The 23,783-nt window shown below is 42.6% G+C and overlaps 1 long non-coding RNA gene across 1 annotated transcript; it reads left to right on the top strand.

Annotated features, from left to right (window-relative positions):
• Positions 1-1,798: 1,798 nt before the first annotated feature.
• On the top strand, positions 1,799-23,372 carry LOC104974137 (uncharacterized). The gene is made up of 4 exons (XR_001501882.3): positions 1,799-2,395; positions 16,703-17,023; positions 18,601-18,777; positions 20,551-23,372. It is a non-coding gene; the product is annotated as an uncharacterized lncRNA (long non-coding RNA).
• Positions 23,373-23,783: the final 411 nt, after the last annotated feature.

Here is a 23,783-nt window from a genome sequence, read left to right as displayed (position 1 = left end):
ATTCAATCCCTGAGTCGCGAAGATCCCCTGGAGAAGGGAAAGGCTACACACACCATTATTCTTGCCTGGAGAATTCAATGGACAGAGGAGCCTAGTCACAAAGAGTCAGATGTTACTCAGCAGTTAACACATACACACAAGTCTTTTAATAAACAAATACAAAATGTCTTTCCATTTATTTGTTTTTTCTTTAATTTATTTTTTTCCTTTAAGTTTTTTCTTTAATCTTTCATCAGTGTTTCGTAGTTTTCTGTCTATAAGAGTTTCCCCTTTTTTTGATGCTATTGTGAATAAGATTGTTTTCTTTCTTTTTTTTTCTATACAGTCAGTTGTTAATGTAGAGAAATACAATTGATTTTTGTATATTGATTTTGTGTTCTGGAGCATTTCTGAATTCACTTATTAGTTCTAACAGATTTTTGTTTGATGGCTTTAGGATTTTCTACATATAATGCTACACCATTTGCAAAGAACTGGCATAGTTCAGATGCCTAAGATCCTGGGGGAGAGGACACTTCCCTGCAGGCACTTTGGCTTTTGGAGGCTTGGAGAAGGTGTAGCCTTACCATAAAATAATTAAGAGTAGGAGGGGCTCAGTAACTTGACTAAGTGAGAAAGGTGCAGATACAATGAATTCAGCTGAACTCGCTCTCCGATTGGACTAATTTCACCTGTAAACTTGGCTGGCCCCACTTTGGTAGGTTGCAAGAATGTAAACATTCTATAACCTTTATCTAGTTTGTCTCAATGTCTTGATGAAAAGTATATACTTCAAAATTCATTGACAAAACCTTTCTAACCTAGCATGCTGCCTTCCTTCAATTGGATGTTTCTCTTTTGAGCAGCACTACTCAAAATTCTTGCATTGATTTATTGCCTTTCTAAATTTCTTATCCCCCTATAAAAAATTCATTACTGCGTCTCCCCATATCTTTCTCTCTGACCCTCTTCTTCTGCCAAGCCTCTTTGATTCAGCTGTTAAGACCAGTATTTTCCAGTTCAAAAACAGGTATGTTACAAAAGGTTATTTTAAAGTTTGTTACTTGGAATCATAATGTACAGGGTCTAATAAAATTAATGGTTGCTTTTCCAAAGTAGCAAGCAAATGTGTACTTAATCTCTAACATAGTTGTAGCACTGTTCATTTGCAATGACATGGAGAATAAGGCAATGTTATTACAATATTAAACTATAGGAATAACTAAGCAGGAGAAAAAAACTGATGATATTGAATAATAAATAGTGACATATGCATTAACATTTAGTTTCATTAAAGAAGCATCACGAAACATCTTTTGTGGAGATCATAATAAGGTTAAATTTTATTATTATGAATAATTTTATCTAAAAATAATTAGTTCTCTTTTCTTGATATAAATTGACCCAAGTCCCACTTTATATCACTCAGTTCCTTTTATTTTGGGGGGCTGTACATGGGCTTGGAAATAAAATAAGCCTTCTCCCATAATTGTGGATTTCTAATATTATTTTCTCTCTGTATTCCTGCACCCAAACCTGCTGTCTCAGCGCAGCCTGAATCTGGTTTCCATGAAAAAGACAAAGTGAAAAAGACACTCTGGGCAAGCATCTCTCGGGGTTCCTGAGTTTCCTGAAGATCTAGAGGCATCACTGGAGCGTGAATCACACACTCTCACCGCCCCAGCTCACTCTTCACAGTCTGCTCCCCCGCAGAGCTGTCTCTCTGCATAGGCGGATCCCAGGAAGTACCACGACCACGACCGGTCAGGCGGTGGCGAAACAGACCCCCCCGGCCCCCCCCACCCCCCACCCCGTGCGCGTCAACTTCCAGAACAGCTCCCTCCTCCTCCCACCCGCTCCTGCCAGGTGGTCCCCCCCATGCAGCCCCCTCTCTCTCTGGGATCGCACCACTGCTTGGGCTCCTTGCCCTGCAAGCCCAGGCTTGGTAAGAGCCCCTTGCTCCTTCTGGCTCTGGGATGTTACCCTCCCCGCGGACAGTCCACAGCTCACCCGCACTTTCTGGAGAGTCCCTTTGTTAAACTCTCATCAGATTACTCAGTTGGCACATGACTCTGTCTCCAGCCATGACTCTGGCAGAAGTGGGATTATACTTACCGAGTAGCCTTTGGGTCAGAATTAGAGCAAGTCACATCAGGCTAATGTGAAAAGACTTTTTTTTTCTGTGATAAATATCTAACAAATAGTTTTTCTCAGGCTATTGAGCTTGATCTTCTCAGTTTAGCAACTTGGCAATGAAAAGGAATGAGGTAATGATACTGAGAATAAGGTACCGTACAAGTGAACCTTGAAAACATGATGCTCAGTGGGAGAAGCCAATCACCAAAGATCCATGGATTGTATGACTGCCTTTACATGCAAAGTCCAGAAGAGGCCAATCTGCAGAGACAGAAAGTAGGTAAGTGCTTGCCAGGGTTTTGGGGGATGGAAGAATGGGGAGTAATTGCTAAAGAGTACAGGGGTTTTTTGAGCTTTCCTGGTGGCTCAGATGGTGAAGACTCTGCCTGCGATGCAGGAGACCTGGGTTTGATCCCTGGGTCAGGAAGATCCCCTGGAGAAGGAAATGGCAACCCACTCCAGTATCCTTGCCTGGAGAATCCCATGGATAAAGGAGTCTGGTAGGCTACAGTCCATGGGGTCTCAAAGAGTTGGACATGACCGAAGAAACTTAGCATACACACACACACACACACACACACACACACACACACACACACAGCGAGCTGAACACCAATTAGTGACCAACACTTTCACGTTCACAGGGTTTTCCTCAGGGCTAGTAAAAATGTTCTAAAACTAGATAATGTTGATAGTGACAAAAACATTTGAATATACAAAAACCCACTGAGTTGTACACTTTTCAAGAGTGAATTTTATGTTACATGAATTATATCTAAATAGAGCTGTTATTTATAACTGTGTCTCAGCAGAGATCAAAAATCCATTTATTTCACTTCTGTCATAATATAACTGGAAAATTTTTGGTTCTCTTAAATTATATTCTAACACGGGCTGGGTGAAAATCAGTATTCATTTGTTTGATATTTGTTGTTCTTATGGCCAGTCTATAAAGGGCTTGAAGGTAGAGGCACTTATAAAGGAAGAATAAGTGGGAAAAATATTTTATTCTAGTTTTCAGTCAACTCTACCCTCATGTCCAGGCAACTGTTGGAATAAAACTTTAGACCCCTGGAGAAGATCTTTGACTTTCCTCCTGGCAGTCACCGTTCCCAGGCCTCTGCTTAATTTGTGCAGTCTTTCCAAGACCATGCCTCTAAGGTCTGCTTCTGGGGAAAACCAACATTTTGAACTGTGATAGGAATTTCAGATTCCAGCTTTAATCCTCACTTGGGCAGATGAATGTAAGCAAGTGTTACACATAGTCTCAGGCCAGGGCCAGGGCAGGCAATTCTTTCATAGCAAACTTTCTGAAAATCAATTGAGAGAGAACTCATTGAGTCCAGAATGTTGGTTTCTGCAGGAGCAAGGCAAGTACTCATCTAACCCAGAGGGAGACTCAATTTGAATGAACGTGTAAACAGTCCTGGGGGCTTTGCTGTTAGCTCACTTGGTAAAGCATCCTCCTGCAATGCGGGAGACCTGGGTACGATCCCTGGGATCCTCTCAACCCAAACAGTCTTGGAATGGAACATATCTGAGTTACCTGCCATTAACTGACTTTAAAAGTCATGATGAAAGCTGAGCGCTGAAAAATTGATGCTTCTGAACTGTGGTGTTGGAGAGGACTCTTGAGAGTCCCTTGGACTGCAAGGAGATCCAACCAGTCCATCCTAAAGGAGATCATTCCTGAATATTCATTGGAAGGACTGATGCTGAAGCTGAAACTCCAATACTTAGGCCACCTGATGCAAAGAACTGACTCCTTTGAAAAGACCCTGATGCTGGGAAAGATTGAAGGCAGGAGAAGGGGATGACAGAGGATGAGATGGTTGGATGGCATCACTGATTGGATGGACATGAGTTTGAGTAAGCTCCAGGAGTTGGTGATGGACAGGGAGGCCTGGCATGCTGCAGTCCATTGGGTCACAAAGAGTCGGACAGGACTGAGCGACTGAACTGAACTGAAATATCATGAAAATAAAAGCCCATCTGACGGCCTTTAAAAATTCAAGTCACTGACTTTGAAAGTGTTCTCTGTATTTTTATGGCACAGGTAACCCAGTGCTCAAATTGGGGGAGAGGGCTCTCTCAGGAAGGTTTTTTTCATCTTTTGCAAAACAGCTGAAAATTAACAAGCTGATTTCATCCAAGATTCAAGCCTGTGCACAGCTCTCGCAACATTCATTGAAAGGCATTTGTAGCACAGAAGGACCATCTGCAGACTAACTGATAAGAAGAAAGCAAAAGCCGTCACACCCCCTTCACCTGCATTACTGTCGCCTTTAGCGGAGCAGCTGTAAGAGACACCGGGTGGAGCGGCCGCACAAAACCTCAGTCCCTAAGCAAGAGCTTTGAAGAAGAGCTTTTTGGGAATAAGAGGGCAGTTTTGGATCACGAAGACTGCAACAGTGCCTGTTAAAATTTTATGGAATATTTTGTTCCCCTTTAGCCACATCTAAGACTCCTAGGTGACTTTCCGTCACGAGGGATTTGCGGAGCAAAGGCAAATATGTTAATGGAGAAAAGATTTGGGGTCAAAGATAACAGTGAGCAAAAAAAGTACTGGAGAGCTTTTAGGCAAAAAATAAAACAGAAAATGAAAGCTCTCATTTCCTGAACAGTGAGTAGTGACAAGTCCCAGGAGAACCCAAAAGGGCTCTGGGTAGAGAAGATCATAGTCTGCTACTTTTTGTTTTGTTCAGGATTAAAATGCGAACTAAGTTTTGTTTAGCATTTTATTAAATCCCTTAGAGAGTTATTCCTTACAATGTTTTTGATTCACTCAAAAAAGTCAAATAATGTTTTTTTTTTTTTTTTTAAGAGAGAACTAAAAAGCAGAGGCTTTATTCCATCAGCTACTAAATAAAGACTCCCCTTAGGGTACTTTTCAGGAAGTCTGATCAAACTGTCATCTTAACAAATATTTGAATGATAGTATTTCCTTTAAAAGAAGAAACTGGTGGTCAGTTCATCCTTGGTATTACGAAGAGGTGAGTGTATGAATCAATAGATCGTGATACATATACTGGGAAAATTGGTTATCTTTGGGTTAAGGTGAAACGTTACATTTTGAGTGTGTTTGAAGTTATACAAAGCTTGATTGTGATTTGCAACAATATGTCTCAGATTTTGTGTTTGTTTTGGAGGATCAAAATGTTTAATGAGTTCTGAGTTGATTTTTGAGACTTTAACAGCCTTTGAGAGTTAGGGTACAAACACCTGAAAAAGAAAAGCATTTTATTTTGTCTACACGTTTTTCAATTCACAAACTATTTTACCTCCAGTGGGCCAAGACGTGGCTGCATTCAGGATTCGGGAACACGGGAACTGCCTACATGATTACGATCTTTTCTTTGCCTGTAACAGTTACGCAAGTTTGAAACAATCCCTAACCATTGCAGTACTTATCAACTTTCTCCCTTGGAAAAGTGGGAATAGCCCTTGAGATCCTGCATTATTTTTGTGTGATCACATTCCAGTGGGAAACAGACACTTAGCCAAACTTACATCAGCACTTCCTATGATAGTTATTAGAAATTAAGTACAGGAAAAAATGTTGCCATCTCTTGCATTTTCGTGGCTCTGTAAAAAAAAAAGAAAAGATATATTTTGACTCTTCCTTTCCACACTTTCCTCCCATTGCAAATATTTTGAGCAAATAACGACATGTTGGCATTTGATCATTCTTAAGACTCTACAAAATAAAAGAAATTGTACCATGCTATATTCATCTCCTAGGGCTGCCATAGCCAAGTGCCACAAACTGGAAGGCTTTACACAACAGATGTGGATTGTCTCACGGTGCTGGATCGTGCTCTCTCTGACACCCAGAAGGGGGACTCCTTCTTGCCTCTTCCTGGCTTCCGGGGGTTGGCCAGCCACCTCTAGCTTTCCTTGGCTGTAGGTGTATCCCTCAGGCCCTCTGTGGTCATGTGACGTTCTCCTTGTATGTCTCATCGTCATCCTTCCTGTGTATCTATTTCAGTGTTGAGATTTCCCCCTTTTATACACCAGTCAAGTTTGATCAGGGCCGCATCCTAATGGCCTCATTTAAACTTAATATTCTGTGGAAAGATCCTACTTCCCGTTAAGGCCATATTGTGGGGCTAAAACGTCCACATATCTTTTTGATGGGGACACAATTCAACCTATAAGACACATCTATACACATGTACAAATAACCACAGCACACAAGGTATTATGCTCAGATTTAAGGAAGACAACGTTTGGTTTATAGCATCAAAATGTTCTATACGTATGGGAGCAGGATGTGAGTCTTGAGATCAGTGAAGACGAATCTGATCTCGTAAGTATCTAGTGCCCCCTGACTGGTGGCATCACTAATGGTTCACCAGTCAACTTTCCATCCCCCCCGAGAGTTAAGTAATTGGCCTCAGCTTGGAACTGGTCAGCGGAGTCAGGATTCCGATTCGGACAGTCAGTCTGAGTCTTGGTGCTTGCTCACTCCAGAGTCCAGCTTTTCATTTCACAACTTAAGAAACTACAGCTCAAAGAAGAAGCCTTTGGAGGAGAGTTACCAAACCTTCTGAGGAGCATTGGTCTTCATTTCCAGGCTTTAGGTGTTAGCAGATCTCTGTGAATGTTTCTTCATTCTATGTTTTTCTGTTCTGCCCCCTGATGACACAATGAACTGGCTTCAGTAACTATTTCACACACACACATCCCCACACACTCACATACACGCAAATGCACACTTTCACTGCCGCACTTACACATACTTACAAACATATAGATGCACACACACACACACACACACACACACACACACACACACAGACCCCTTTCCTTCTTCAAAGCCTCTGCCCATAACATCTCTATCATCAAGAATGTGCCTCATCGAGTCCTGGTCCGCCACTGTCTCAGTTCAGTTCAGTCGCTCAGTCGTGTCCAACTCTTTGCGATCCCATGAACTGCAGCACGCCAGGCCTCTCTGTCCATCACCAATTCCCAGAGTCCACCCAAACCCATGTCCATTGAGTCTGTGATGCCATCCAACCATCTCATCCTCTGTCATCCCCTTCTCCTCCTGCCTTCAATCTTTCCCAGTATAAGGGTCTTTTCCAATGAGTCAGCTCTTCGCATCAGGTGGCCAAAGTATTGGAGTTTCAGCTTCAACATCAGTCCTTCCAATGAATATTCAGGACTGATCTCCTTTAGGATGGACTGGTTGGATCTCCTTGCAGTCCAAGGGACTCTCACCTCAGTCCAATTCCTCAGAAGCATTTTACCAGGATGAACTAAGTGGTGACCTCTCCCTGAATCTCTGCGAGCCTGGGGCTGGGAGAGGGGCACCTCCTCTGTGCTTGCCCCCCACCCCCAAGGGCCCTGGACAGGCTCTGTTCCTAGAGCTATCAGCCTGCTTCTGTGAACCATTTCTTGGTCAGCTTCTTGAGGGCAGACAGTAGGTACTAAATCACTCCTAGTGCTTAACAGAGTACTTGGTGCACAGTTCCCCTTAAACAGCATGTACTGAATAAATGAGTGAGTGAATAAATAAAGGAAGGGAAATGGAAAATGGGATGAAGCTGGGAACTGACTGTAACCACTAAGCAACCTTATCACACCTAGATTTTATTAAATGGGTCAGAAGCAATTGGTCATATATTTTAAGGGTATTTTTCCATCTGCTCAGCCAACAGACTCCATGGATGAGCAGAGACGGAGGGACTAGGGTGAGGACGGGGAGCAGGGGCTGTCAGGAGAGAAGCTCGTTCCCCTTTTTGGCGACAGCGTCCCGAGTCAGGTTGAGGTAAGAGTTAGATGGAGCCCTGAGACAGACAGCTGGCGTTGGTCAAGTGGAGTAAAATTAAAGCTTTGCTTCCCTCCATTCTCAGAACAAAGCTAGTGGCAGAAGCTAAGGTCTGCTGAAGTAAAGAGGTAAGATGATCACTGCTGGGGTCAAGGAGAGCTTCCCTGGCTGTACTCGAACAGGAAGGCTCCTTGGGGGTCAAAAAGGGAGGAGGCACCACCCCAGACTAAGTGTGGACATACCCCCACAGGGCTTCCCTGGAGGCTCAGGCAGTGAAGAGTACACCTGCAGTGCCGGAGACCCGGGTTCGATCCCTGGGTAGGGGAAATCCCCTGGAGAAGGGAATGGCAACCCAGCCCAGTACTCTTGCCCAGGAGTCCCATGGACAGAGGAGCCTGGTGGGCTACAGTCGATGGGGTCCCATGGAGTCAGATATGACAGCCACTAACACCAACCCCACAGGCTTCTGCAGTGGAATCCATCTTAGCAAAAAGCTGCACACTCATGTTGGGGAGGGTCCTAGGCCCAGCCATGTGTGAAAAAAGAAAAGAATATAGTTGGTCAAAGGTAAAAAAATACCTGGAAGGACTGTCCTATATAAATGATTTATTTATGTAGGATGTTTTAAAAAATCAGAGTATGGGCTTCCCCAGTGGTTCAGCAGTAAAGACTCTGCCTGCAATGCAGGAGATGTAAGAGATGCGAGTTTGATCCCTGAGCTGGGAAGATGCCCCGGAGGACGGCATGGCAACCCACTGCAGTATTCTTGCCTGGAGAGTCCTGTGGACAGAGGAGCCTGGTGGGCTGCAGTCCCTGGGGTCAGAAAGAGTCGGACACGAGTGAAGCGCTTAACACGCACATGCTTGCTTTGCAGTGTGCCTCCTTGAGACATTTTTGCTTTCAAACCTGGGCAGGAGCCAGGGCCCTTTGCTTCTAGCCCTTGCTGGACCCGCAGCTGGATTCAACTCCTCGGCAGGAAAAGAAGAGACTGCTTCAGGACCGCCATCCTCTGAGAGCAAGGCGAGAGGGCACCCGACCCAAAATGCGGGGTCCCATGCAGCTGAGGAACACCTGGAGGGCTACCCGACAGTTTTTCTGTCTTACGGGGAACATTTCATCTCCACGTGTATGAAAATAAATGAAAAGAGAGAGAGAGAAAAAAAAAACATTATGTAGTGACGTTTGGAGCTGTGAAGTAGAACATTCTGAACTGTGGGAAGAAAGCTCATATAACCTTCAAACCAACCTCCTTTCCACTGCTTGGCAAAGTGTTAAAGACATTGTTTTTCTTTTCCAAGGACTTTTACAAGTGGATTGATGTTTGACTAAATCAGACTCTGGACTGTGCTGCCAGTTTCCGCTGCCTACTCATTGTAGGGGGTGTGCAGTGATTCTAATAAAAAAGACTGTCTATTGAGAAATAAGTTTACAAAAACCATTTTGAAAAATTGATCATGCATTAGAAAAAAGCCTAGTTTAATGTATTTTTTAACCACACAGAGAGAAAGGAGTCCCTTTTAGTCTAGTGAGGAGGAAACCACTCTGAGCATGGACTCAGAAGTCTGGACATGAACCTGAGTTTCTGCCTTTACTGGCCAGGACCTTGAATAAGTTATGAATGTCAGCTTCCTAATCAACAAAATGGTGAAATAATGCCTATTTCACAGGATTCTTATGAAAGAAAATAATTAACATAAGGAAAAAAGTAAGCACAAGTAGTATCTTCATTATTTATTGGAAATGAAAATTACCTACTTTAATTGCTTAAAAACTACAATGTTTACCAGAAACATTTCTCTTTTATTTTGTTGGTAATCTCAACCACAGTTTTAATCACCAATAAAATTAAATATTAATTTCCTAATATGTTTCTAGTGGAATTAAAAAAAAAAAATCTCGCAGCAGAAGGGGCTGAGGTTGGTGAGAAATCCATGAACTGAAGAGCAATGACATCAGTAAAACCCAAGATGGAGTCACCAGCAGGGTCATCGTTCAGCTGCAGCCTGATTTTCCCTGGTATTTTTCAAAATATAGCAGAGGAACAGGAGCAAAACACAGCTAAGTCACGTCCAACGCTTTAAATCAGGGACTTTCAGATTAAAAAAAAAAAAAAAAAACAAGACAACCAAACACCAAGTGCAAATACCTTGGTGGTCCCCTTCAGTTCTGAAGAATCCGAGTCTCTGGGATAAAGGCCAGGATCTATGTGGTTTACAGAAAGCTCCCAGGTGATTCAGCCAAACTGAGGAGCTACCGTCAGAGGCAACACTTTCATATTTATAGGGTTTTTTCTGACATCATTAATTGTGATTCCAAAGTGTAGAGTGTAGTGTGTGCTAAGTCGTGTGTTGTGTCTGACTCTTTGCACACCTGTGGACTGTAGCCCACCAGGCACCTCTGTCCATGGGATTCTCCAGGCAAGAATACAGGAGTGGGTTGCCCTTTGCTTTGCCAAGGGATCTTCCTGCCCCAGGGACTGGACCCACATCTCCTATGTCTCCTGCATTGGCAGCTGGGTTCTTCACCACTAGACCACCGGGAAGCCTAAGGTGTAGTAGAGGATAATATTTATCAAATACATAAAATCCTACTATAGCTAAATTGTGAAGAATGTTCATCTGTTACATAAGATGCCCTTCTTTTCTTTCATCAATAACATGTGATCTTCCTTTGACTCTGAATAGACCGTTAGTAATCTTGTGAACATTTTCTAATGTTGATGTGCTGCCTTCTTCATTCAAGAAATACATCTGTGAGTTGGATTCCTCATTAAACTGTTTGCAAACACCAGGCCCTGCTGAAGCTCTCCTGTTCTAGCATTTTTGTCTGTACAACAACACAGTGAAACAGGTACTAATGTTATTCTGAGCCAGCGGATACTAAGAGCTTCATGACTTGCCTACAGTCACACAGGAAGTATCAGTGCCAAGATATGAATCAAGGTAGTCTTGATTTTAGGGCCCTTCAGTATCATTGTCTTAGAGAAATTAATTGCACCATAATTAAGCATAACCAATTCGATGGACATGGATTTGGGTAGACTCTGGGAGTTGGCGATGGACAGGGAGGCCTGGCGTGCTGCTGTTCACGGGGTCGCAAAGAGTCAGACATGACTGAGCGACTGAACAGAACTGAACTGAACTAAGCCTAAGCCTTACAGCCAGGCCAGCTGTGGTCTCACCCACAGGACACACAGCACACCGTGCCTCAGTTTCTTCCATTCTAAAACGGGGTTAAGTCATAAAGTTGTTATGAGAATGGCATGTGATAGCACACGTACATTTCAAGGTATAGAGTGAGTGCTCAATACACACTGGCATCCAATCACCATTGAATGGTGTCTAAACTGAGGCCTGGAGATTGTCTAAGACAGAGCCCTGTGAACAGAAAGGATCATTTAGGTCTGCTCAATCTGGCAAATTTTTGTGTTATTAATACCCTTTTGAAATGCTAAGAGCTTCCCTCACTAGAACCACACACATAATCCAAACCCAGAAAAAAATTAAGTTACTAGTCTGCACGCAGAGCTGAAATAATCTCATCCCCTATTGATAGTAAACTGACAAAGTGAAATAAACAAGAATCAAAAGCTATTGAAGTTTTCTTATAGACTTTCCTTTTATTTATTTCTCGAGCCTTGCATTTTTTTTTTTTTCTCTCTGAGAATATTTGTGTGATACCTTTGCTAGACTTATTGATTTAGAGGAAGAGAGCACATCTTGTAAACCTGAAAGTCTCAGGGCTTCTATTGCAAAGCATTTTCCCCTCCTACCTCTCTTCCCCTCAAGGTCTATTACTCCACGTTTATATTTAGTTCCAAGCTTAAATCTCCAATTCACAGAAAAAATTATCTAGATTTTTAATATCTGTTTGAGAAAAGTCCTGGTCTGCATTCTCCTTGTTTTGTTACAGTCATTTGTTGGAGACTTTTAAATCTCAGTTTCCAGTGTGACTGAGCGGGCAAACAGTGTTCTAGTCACTTGGGCTGACCTGGATCAAAAAAGAAGTGAAAACTGAACATTTGGATGAAACATTGTGCTATTACTTAAATATTACCGACATCTAATAATGTAGCAGGCTTTATCTATTGAGTAAAATTAGGTAGAGCACTTGTCTGATAGATTTATTTCTCCAGAACCAACAGATTGGTGAACTGAAATCTGAGATGTAGTCAGTGATTTTCACAGATGAGACCTAATTGTCAAGTAACTAAGGTTCTGTAAACCTAAACTCTATCCTCTCTAATCTCAGGCAAACTGTGCCCCAGGCAAAATGAAGGAAGGGGGAGACTTTGTCATTGGTGTCCCTTCTTCCTTCTGGCCTCCTTACTCCTCTAGATGTCAGTTAAAACGGATGGTGTTTGTTCCTATCAATCGTCATGTAAATGATCAGTAATAACTACCAAAATTTAGTTGTGGTGACGGGTAGGGAAGGCAGCTATGTTACCTACTGAGAGCATTTATTAAAAATCCAAACCTCTCCAAGACTCCCAGCAAATATGTTGTAAAAATTACAGTTTGAGTGGTGATCAAAGTGATATTCTTCTACAGGAATCCCTGCCCCGCTTCCCACTCAAATTCCTACTCGAACTCCTGCAGTTGGCGCAGTCTGTTTCTGGCATTAGTTTTATTCAGAAAACAGGAAACTGTCTTGAAAAAAAGTGGCTCACGAGATTATCTCAAAGATAAACATTTTGAAAAGAGAGCACAGAGTTATTTGATACAACAACATAAATTGTTTGTTCAACAAATATTTATTGTGCAAATAACATGGAAAAAGCAAAATCCCTGCCTTTAAGAAATTCATTCTATTAATTCAATAAAGGTTGTTTGAGGCAAATGGTTGGGTGGGACAGCTCCTTGCAGAAAAGCACAAAGAATTATTTGAATTTTTGCCTCTAGGCACCCTTTTCACAGGGCTTCCCTGGTGGCTCAGCAGTAAAGAATCTGTATGCAATGCCGGAGACTCAGGTTCGATCCCTGGGTTGGGAAGATCCCGTGGAGAAGGGCGTGGCCACCCCCTCCACTGTTCTTGCCTGGAGAATCCCATGGACAGAGGAGCCTGGTGGACTACAGTCCAGGGGGTCTCCTCGCCACTCTGGGCAGCAGGAGGTCTGACAGGCTGCTTCAGGGCCCTCCCTGGAAACACCCTTGTGACCTTCCACCAACTGCTCCCACCTTTGCTGCGATAGGGACGAGAGCCATGAGAGGCCTACTGCCCGTCAGGGCCCCAGACAGGACGCGGGGAGTGAGTCGTCTCCACGCTCTGAGGACACAAAGCTTATCTGACGGTCTGCACGTCTACTGTTCTTCTCTGAGGCGGACGGTCTTTGCAGAAGATAGCCACAGGCCTGTCTCCCAACCCGCTTGCTTTTCTTACAGTGAGACTTTGACATTCCGCTCGCTGAGAGGTCTGCTGAGCCTGTGTATTCTCCCCTTGAACCTGGAAAGGACATAATGACAGCCTCCGCCAGTGGAGCGTGGTAGAAACAGCACCGTGAGACCTCCCAGCAAGGTGGTAAGAGGGTCGTGCACTCGGCCTTGTTCTCTGAGACACTTGCCTTTGAGTTCTGAGCTGGAATGTAAGGGGTCTGACAGGCCACTCTGCTGTGAGGAAGCCCAAACCAGCACGAGTGTGGCAGAGACCCCAGGGTGGCCCCGAGGCTTCCTGAAGACGGCCAGGTGCCCACCCTCCCCAGCTGCTTCAGCTTCTGTTCCCCTCAAGCCACTGTCCACCTGCGACTGGATGGGAGGATCCCGGGCCAGGACCAGCCAGACCTGTCTCAAATTTCTGACTTGAAGAAACTGTCAGAGATAACAGAAGAGCTGGTTTTGTTTGAAGCCATTAAAGTTTTGCAGTAACTTGTTATGAGAGAACAGTTCATCGGAAGGAAATGGCAATCCCCTCCAGGACTCTTGCCTGGAAAATCGCACTGATGAAGGAGCCTGGTGGGCTGCAATCCGTGGGGTCACAAAGAGTCCGACATGACTGAGCCACTTCATTTTCAACTTTCTTTTCCTACATTAATTGTCTAGCACCTGGTCAAAGTGTTCTATCCCCCAAGACCCTCAGGGGCATTTGACCTTTCAATCCCTTCCTTTCCCAGCAGTAACATTAACAGCTGTGCTGGTGGGGTTGGGGATGGAGGAGAATTAGTTATTCTGCCTCTTCAGGGGCTCTCTTTACAGCCTATTGTTGATGCATTTTTATTCTTTTCAGTTCAATTCGGTTCAGTCATTCAGTTGTGTCTGACTCTTTGCGACCCCATGAATCGCAGCACGCCAGGCCTCCCTGTCCATCACCAACTCCCGGAGTTCACTGAGACTCACGTCCATCGAGTCAGTGATGCCATCCAGCCATCTCATCCTCTGTCGTCCCCTTCTCCTCCTGCCCCCAATCCCTCCCAGCATCAGAGTCTTTTCCAATGAGTCAACTCTTTGCATGAGGTGGCCAAAGTACTGGAGTTTCAGCTTTAGCATCATTCCTTCCAAAGAAATCCCAGGACCCATAGCTCTGCCCAAATTTTATGTTTGAGTATCCGTGAAAGTAAAAGTGCTAGTTGCTGAGTCCTGTCTGATTCTTTGTGACCTCATGGACTGTATCCCGCCAGGCACCTCTGTCTATGGAATTTTCCTGGCAAGAATATTGGGGTGCATTGTCATTCCCTTCTCCAGGGGATCTTGCTGACCCAGGGATGGAACTTGTGTCTCCTGCGTTGCAGGCGGACTCTTTAGCATCTGAGCCACCAGGGAAGCCTTGAGTATCAAAACTAAACACAAAAGCAAAAGCCAACATTTTGTCAAAAGCAAAAACTGATTTTTAAGACTTTTTTGGCCAGGATTCCCCAAAGTTTTCTTAGAAACTTAAAAGTTAAGAAATTGACTAAGTCATTGGGTGTGTTAACAGTCCTCTGAGGCAAGGAATGCTGCTAACTAAACAGAAGCAAGGGTCAGGGGATAAATGTCTGTGGGGGAAATATGTTTATTACTATCTTAATATTTGATCTTTTTGCTGTTTAAAAAAATAAACTACAATGCACCTACTATAAACTAGTAGGCATCAGGTAAGAAGAGTGAGGTAATTCGATGTGAATCTTGGAAAAATTGTTAAGAAAGCATGTTGTGGAAAATAAGTACGGTACCATACTATTTAAATAAAAACACTTTTAAACAAAAAAACAAACAAATATATATATGTCTATAGTTATTCATGAATATGTGTAGGTAAACTCTAGAGAAATCAAGAGAGAACACCAGTTTGTGAAAAAGTTAGGAGCTGTATTTTGTCTGATTTGAATTCTTTTTTTTCACAATGAGAAAATATTAATTTTGTAATAATTTTTAAAAATTATATTAAATTTAAGGGTAAAAAGGCCTTGAGAGAATTGAGCTATCCATCTGAAATCTGTATTAATAAATATACCTTCATATCCACAGACATTCAGATATAGTTTATGGAGAGATAAAGCAAAGATTAAAGTTCAAATCAATTTTTGGAATAATATAAAAATCTTGTATATCTAAGTTCTAAGTTTTTGTTATAAGAAAAAATTATGACATATTTTCCAAAGTGTCATGTCTTTTAGATATCATCAGAGTTTATAAATATTAGTTGTTGTGTAGCCGGAATAATCATTTTTCTCCTGGAATTCTTAGGATAGTTGTAATATCTTATAAAACTAGCCATTGATTAAGTCAACATGTATTTAGTGACTGGCTACTATATGCCAGGAACAGAAGTTGGGCAGATTTTAGATTAGAGATGATCCTGCCCCAGCGGAATTTACTTTCTAGTGGAAGAGACAATATTAATAATCATGTTGGGGGTGGGGAAGGGAGTGTGTAATTTCCTCGGGTATGTCTCACCGCAGCAAAGATTTGAAATGGCAGACCAATGTTACAGCTCAGTTTGACTTGGCAAGCAAAGGATAGTATCTCCTCGAAGTGTGAGGGTGGGCCAACCCCAAAGGAGAGGCTCAATCTTGGCTCCTCTTTTTGTGTGTTGTTTCTCCTCCCCCTGAGCCTACCCTGGGTAAACTGGGCTAGCAGGAGGGCTGTTTGCTTCACCTGAGGTTCTCACTCCGATCCGTAGATTTTCTTTTGTTCCATTTTCGCAGGCTTTTTCCTTTCTTTGTCTTTTAGCCACCACCGTTTTGGACTCCTTTTTCCTATTCTAACTACCTAACCATCACATAAATAAACATTAATTATAAATTAATTGAGTTCTTTAGACAAATGGTTTACAATCTCAATCAGGGGTGATTGTATTGCCCAGAGGACATTTGGTAATGTCTGGAGACACTGTTGTCACAAATAACTAGGGTGCTCTTGGCATCTAGGATGGTTTCTCAGCACCCAAAAATATATAGGACAGTCCCTTCCCACACACTGAGTCCCCCAGTCGGAAATGTCAATAATGCCAAGGTTGAGGAACCCTACTAAAAAGAAAGACACAGAGGGTTTAGCAGTGAAATGATGACGGGGTTAAGAATTTAGGTAAGGCCTCTCTTCCATCCATATGGAAGTTCACACAGAGGTGACTTACCCCCCAAAGACAAAGGGCATATTTGTTTTATCCTGATTTCTTTACTTGTCAACATACACAGCAGTGTAGACTTCAGATAGGGATGGCGTGGCATTCCCTTCTCTAATGAGACAGTCGGAAAATGAGATGATTTTTGCAGAGCCGCATCTTGAGGAATGAAAGCAGAGGATGGAACAAGATCATCTTGATAATATAATCAGGGTAAGACATGTGATGTTAAGAAATTTGACTTTGCTTCATATTTATTTCTCTTGTCCCCAATTTTCTCAGGATTAGAAGCACAACGAAACAAAGCAAAGGTACGAGTCGCCTCTCTTCCTAAACAGTGACAACCCGAAAGAGCCTACATGGTGTGGCTGACGGGGAAAACAGCCCGGCACAGGGGAGCCAGGCAGGCTGAGCCCCGCTCTGCAGCCAGTGCTGGAGGAGACGTGGCAGCAAAGAGCAGTGCCACGGGCGTGTGACGGCTGACCAATGCCAGGAGTTTCTGGGACAGGAGAATGGGAACTCACCCAGGGCTAACTAGACAGACATCCACCCAGGGTTTGCCTGTGGAAAGCAGTGACGCCTTGTCTCTTTCTAGCTGGTTTGGTAAGTTTGCAGTGGTTAATGGTTGATGACTTCACCAACTCCCTTATGCAAGACTTCTCTGGTGCCTTTCTGGAATTATCCATCTGGACAGGAGGAGAAGTGTGGAGGAGGAGAGCCAGAAGAACATTCCTAACTGGAGAATAGGGTATAAACCTCTCCAGAGGTCATCGCCAATCCAGACATGAAAGGACAAGTGCTGTCTTTGTCCCTGTATGGTCAAAGTGCCAAATTCCATACCAAATTCCTGCCGTGAATCTATCTTGGATAAAGGAAACTGTAGACATGCCCCCCTTTCTTTGTACATGTAGTTCATCACCTCCTGGGCTCTCCATACATGGCTTCTTAACCTAAGGCATTAACATCCCTGGGAAGAAGCTACCTTAGGATAAAATCTAATGGTTGATTCTTTTTCACTGTGATGGAAAATTCTCCACAGGCATGAGCTATGTCATAACAATTTTTCATAATAACCATATTGCACCACACTTTGGTTAAAAATGGTTGCCAAAGTGCTTTCTTTCTAATTTGACCTTTAAAAAATGATGTATAGTGTAGGATTGTTTGTCATCACAAAAATGACATGAAAGAACTGTAGAAAATTTGGAAAGTTCCAAAAAACACAAAGAAGAAAATAAAAGCTCCTTTAATTTCATCCCAAGGCAATAACCACTGTTAGTATTTTGATTACATCTTTAGTTTGTGGATATATTAACATACATTTTAGAATGAGATGAAATAGATAAAAAGAATTCATGTTCCAAGAACATACGAAGGATTTCATTTTTGAAAGTTACAGTTTACCCTGGCATATTTCTTGTGCCCTAATACTTAAATAAGTAAAGAAGCTTAAGACCTGACCTAGAATAAAGAGTAGTGAAAGTCAGTCAGATGATTTCCAAAGTTCTAAAACTATGGCTAAAATTATTTTGTGTATGATTAATTTTGGATTCAGAGTTTTTAATATTTAACATATCTATAAATGGACTGTTATAGAAATAGAGAATTCTGTCTCCCTTTCAGAGAGAATTATTTATTGATTAGCCCTAGCTTTGCAACTAAGCACCTGGTACTTATTTGCAGCAAATGAGTCACTTAATAGAACCACCTACACATACTTCAGTTGTCTTTGTTTTCCACAGAGAAAAATCAGTGAAAAATGCATTTGTGCTAATCTATAACCTACTAAAATTTGTGTGAGTCTAAAAATATGCGTGAATAGAATGGCATTCTATTTCTCAATTATTTCACTTCCTGATGCTGGGTACCTTGGGTGCCTCTGGTGCCCAGATTCGTCCCTGCTCCCAGCTTCTTCGGTTTCCTCTGTGGCTGTCCCACAAGGTCTACGCAGGCTCTGACTCACAGAAGGGAAGGAGAAGCCCTTGACCAGGGGCTTTGTGTGTGTGCTGCCTGTTCCTGCCTCCTGCCCTGGGGCCCTGCCCAGGTGCTGGCAGGGCTTTGCTTGGTTATTACATATGTTACAGCTCAGAAACTTGGGGGCAATTAACATGCCTGAGGACAACTCCCAACCCATGGGGCCAGAAGCTAATGGAGAGTTTCTTCTGTCTTTGACCCCTCAGGTAGCAACTCTAGGAGGTACCCAGTTCCTGCTCCTGGGAGAGCTGAGCCTCGTTGTCATAGTATGGAGACTGTTCACGGATACTTCTGCTGGCTAGTCCTCCTTCTGCACCTTGCTCCCTGGGTTCACCTCCAAAGAAGTCGCCTGCACACAAATTCTTCATCAGGACTGTTTTCAGGTGAACCCAACTAAGATAACAGATAAGGGTGGTCTGGTAATTCATACACAAGTAATATTCTCATGGGACTGGCCCATCGCCTGTATATGAAATCACAGGTATGCTAAATGGAACCCTAGGATTTCCTCTCCCAAGGAAAACAAATTCAAACCAAATCAAATCTCTAAACACTTTATTCAGACTTCTAATGTGAATTCAGCTCCAACACCATTCATTCCTGACTCTGTGACCCAAAGCAGGGCTTCCTACCTCATGGAAATTTAATTTGATTATATAAAGTGTGATAAAATCTACCTTGGAGAGTAGAATTCAAGAGAAGAATCCATGGAAGAGATCATGAAGTATCTTGTAAATCAATATACTATCATCATGATTTACTATCTTTGAAGTGGAAGTGAAAGTTTGAGCAGCTCAGTCATGTCCAACTCTATGTGACCCCATGGACTGTAGCCCACCAGGCTCCTCTGTCCATGGAATTCTCCAGCCAAGGATATTGGAGTGGGTAGCCATTCCCTTCTCCAGGAGATCTTCCTGACCCAGGGATCGAACCTAAATTTTGCAGGTATATATTTTTACCGTCTGAGCCAGCAGGGAAGCCCCAAATCGTGATAAGAAAGTTGGGTTGGATCCTGAAGCAATGGAGACTAATGAAGGGCTTAAAACTTGAGAATAAATGACTAAAATCACGTGTAAGAAAGACGATGGCAGTAGAGAAGACGGATGTGAGGGAACCAAGGATGGGAGGTGATATGAGACTCGTTAAGCAAGTGAGAGAGGCTGGTGACATCATCCTGATGATGCCCAGCCGAAGCAGAAGGCTCGTGAGGGGCTGAGTGTGACTTAAACTCGGTGATCAAACTGATGTTGGGAACAGGAACAGCAGAGGCAGCAGTGGCACCCTCGTGTCTGCCTAGGGCCACGGCCCGCTGTGGAGTCACCAACTGAGGCGGGGAACACAGGACATCCATGAACGAGTTTTGCAGCCCATGGGGGCTTCTGATCTGTGTGTGTTGAGTCTGAACTACCTACAACACTTTGCAGTGGAGAAAGGCAGTTGGGAGAGGATGGAACCAGAAAGATGTTCTGTGGGAAGAGACAGCTAAGGCGAGACCTGTGGAATGAGTAGAGGCTATCCTGATGAACTGGAGAGAAGAAGTGGAAATTAGAAAAGAAAGATCTGGTAAGGACCATGCAGATGCATATGTTGTGAATAAGGAAAAGACTCGTTAGCAGTGCCAAGGAACCGAAGGCTGGCTGTCATCTAGAAGGGCTGAGAAATGTCCTTCTTTTTAATACTAAAGCAAGAGACCTACCTTTGTGATGTTGTCTAAGTTTTTTCAAGTAATGATTGCACCCTAGATACAGCCTGTTCTTTTTCATCACAGCTTCCTTAAAAACATGCTTCACTCCCCAAACAGCGGCATTGCAGTCCTCTTTCATGCCTTTGGCTTTGTCAACTGTGTGCTATTGAGCTGTCAAATGCAGGCTGCCAGGGTGGAAACCGTCTTCTGAGCACTTTCCAGAGACAAAGACAGCAATGTCCTTCACCTAGAAATTTCTTTAGGAATTACACACCAGCAAAAGTAGCAGAGGGGGAACCCTGAGTGGCACACTCTGAATTAAAATTAGAGTTTGGTTATGAAATGGCTCCCTTGTTTAAAAACCACATCCTCTCAGAAGCACTCAGAGAAAGCCAAGAGCTCCTACCATTTTCTTCATAAATTAAAAAAAAATTGACATTTGTCTTTTTGTCTTTTCTGGTGCCCCCTGCAGAGCTGGAACCTGCTGTCGATGTTAAAGCGTGTCTGACCCTTAGCTGTGTGAGGGACCGCAGAAGATGACACTGCAGTGAAGCATTTTGTTGCAAACAAATAATATGTGATTTCCAGGAAACAAATAATGCTGCAATGAATACCCTGGCAAATGTTACAAAATGGACTTTGAGAGCATTTCTCTGGGATTCACAGCCAACAGTGGGATTGCTGGATCTCTAGGCTTTTTGCTGATGGCTATCACTAAGTACTGGAGAAGTGACTTGACTCTTCTGCTCTCATCAATAATGCATGAGGTACGAGGCTTCCAGTTTATACATGCCCTCATCAGTATTGGGCAGTATCCACATTTTTAAATTTTCTCATTTGGTGGCTCTAAAGCGATGTCTCATTGTTTAATCTTCGTTTCTTTGGTTACAGTGAGTTTGAGGATTTCTTATCCACTCAGTTTCGTTTTTCGTGTGATTCTTGTTCTAGCGTTTGTCCATTTTCTTTTTGTTTGATTTGCAAAAGTTTCCTATTTTTGAGATATTAATCCTTTGGCAGTCTTAGATGTTACTGGCATGTTCTCCCATTCTGTCATATATTAACTTTGCCTGTAGTATCTTTGTAAAAGAGAAATCCTTAATTCTGATATAGTCAAATTTATAAATTTGATAGGCATATCTTATACGTCTTTATCTTGTTTAAATGTATATATTTTCTACCACAAGGCCATAAACATTACCCCCACACTTATTATATTGACTTTATAAGTCTATGTTTATAGCTTTGGTGGCTCGGAGGTTAAAGTGTCTGCCTGCAATGTGGCAGAACTGGGTTCAATCCCGGGGTCAGGAAGATCCCCTGGAGAAGGAAATGGCAACCCACTCCAGTATTCTTGCCTGGAGAATCCCATGGACGGAGGAGCCTGGTGGGCTACAGTCCATGGGGTCTCAAAGAGTTGGAGAGGACTGAGCGACTTCACTTTCTTTATATAGGATCCAGTTTATTAATCTGCACATTCTGATTGAAATTTCCCAACATAATCTCCTGAACAATGAATTGTTCCTCATTGGTTTTTATGAGTTTACATGCATGTAAAATTATATAGATATGAAATATATGCATATTAGCTTTCTTGACACATACAGTGGTTAATTTGTCTGTTTTCCACCACTACCGTTTTCTATTATTAAGGCATTGTAACTTTGATATCTAGCTGAAATGGCTCCTCTCTTTGCTCTTATTTTAGTCTTGCTGAGCTGTTTATGGATTTTACATCCCATATGAAATCTAGAGTAAGTGTTTATATATTTTGAAAAATATTGCTAAATTTTTTAATTGGTTTATAATAAATTCAGAGATTATTCTGGAGGCATACTGACAACCTTACTATGAAAGTTACCCATTTGTGACATGGTATATTTCTCCACTTACTCACATCTTTCTTAATGTTCTTAGGAGCATTTTAAAATGTTCTCTGTGAAGGTACTACACTGTATCATCTAAGTTAACGCCTAGATATTGTAGAGCTTTGCTGTTATTGTGAAAAGCACTGCATTTTCTGTGCCGTTTTCTGCTTGGTAGTTGTTGATGTAGCGCAGAGGTTGGCACACTGCGTAGGGGCCAAATCTGACCCACCACCTGATTTTGTAAGTGAAGTTTATTGGAATGCCGCCTTGTCCATTCATTTACATACTGCCTGTTCTTTCACACCACAAAGGCATACTGACATTAAGGCCTGCAGAGGTGAAAGCATTTACTAACTTGCTTTTTATAGAAAAAGTGTGCAAATTCACAGGGTAGAGAAAAACATTGATCTTGTATTCTGCAGTTATTCTAAAGCCTTATTAGTTCTAATGGATTATTTCTTACTTTCCCATTCGTACGCTATATATTCCTTTCTCTTATTTTATACTATTGGCTCTGATCTCTAATATTATGTAATAACTGACACTGCCCCACCCCCCCACCAAGGTCTGTGTCTGACCTCCCCAGTCCTCTTAGGTTCCATCTCTTTTCTCAGGCCATTTGCACTTGCCTTTCTTGCTGCATGAAGCACTCTCTTTTCCCAACAGCCACCTGGCTTTCAAGTCCCCCAGGTCTCTGCTCAAATGTCCCTCAGCCGTGAGGCCTTCCACCACGGCCGGCTCCCCTTTCTCCTGGGAGCATGCACCACTTTCTTGGTGCTTCTCACCACCTGACACAATGTATTTACATGTTCATTACCCATCATCTACAGTGAACTATACAAAACAGGATATTATGGACATGGGTCAGGGGAGGAGAGGGTGAGATGTATGGAAAGAGTCACATGGAAACTTACATTACCATATGTAAATAGATAGCCAACGGAAATTTGCTGTATGTCTCAGGAAACTCAAACAGGGGCTCTGGATCAACATAGAGGGGTGGGATGGTGGGGGAGATGGGAGGGAGGTTGACAAGGGAGGGGATATATGCATACCTATGGCTGATTCATGTTGAGGTTTGACAGAAAACAACAAAATTCTATAAAGCAATTATCCTTAAATAAAAAAAAATTAAAAAACAAACAGAATATATAACTTCCATAAAAGCAGGAAGGAATATTGAAAGACTTGGAAGAGAAAAAGGCGGTGGGCTTGGGACATGTGGAGTATGAAGGATGTGGTCAACAGTTAGGAGAGAACACCTCCTTGTCTCCATGTTGTACGCAGGTCTGAAGCTCAAGAGAGAACTAGGAGCTGAAAAGACTGATGTGACTGTCATTAGCCCATTATTTGGCATCAAGCATCAATAGGGTCTTGTCTCAACTGCTTGCTGTTTAAAATGTTTGCTAATAAAGCTTCATATTTTTCAGAACATTTTGCATTTTAATTCAGTTTTTTTAAAGACCCCCTCCACCCCCCAAAAAGTAAATAAACATTAGAGACCTAGAAGAGGATCTATTTTAGGAAAGTGAAGGTATAACTAAGTCAGACACTTAGTCATGTCCCACTCTTTATGACCCCGTGGACTGCAGCCCACCAGGCTCCTCTGTCCATGTAATTCTCCAGGCAGGAATACTGGAGTGGGTTGCCATTCCCTTCTTCAGGGGATCTTCCTGACCCAGGGATCAAACCTGGGTCTCCTGCACTGCAGGGAGATTCTTTACTGTCTGAACCTCCAGGGAAGCCTATTTTAGGAAAAAGATGGTCAACAAACTGGGAATTATTTTAAGGATAATATTCTCCAAAGAGGAATGTGTATGAGGAAAGTGCTCTAGAAAGT

Source organism: Bos taurus, chromosome 14 (assembly GCF_002263795.3).
Source record: "Bos taurus isolate L1 Dominette 01449 registration number 42190680 breed Hereford chromosome 14, ARS-UCD2.0, whole genome shotgun sequence".
Taxonomy (NCBI): Eukaryota; Metazoa; Chordata; class Mammalia; order Artiodactyla; family Bovidae; genus Bos; species Bos taurus.
Note: the sequence above shows the minus strand (reverse complement) of the source record. Positions and strands in the feature narration are given on the sequence as shown.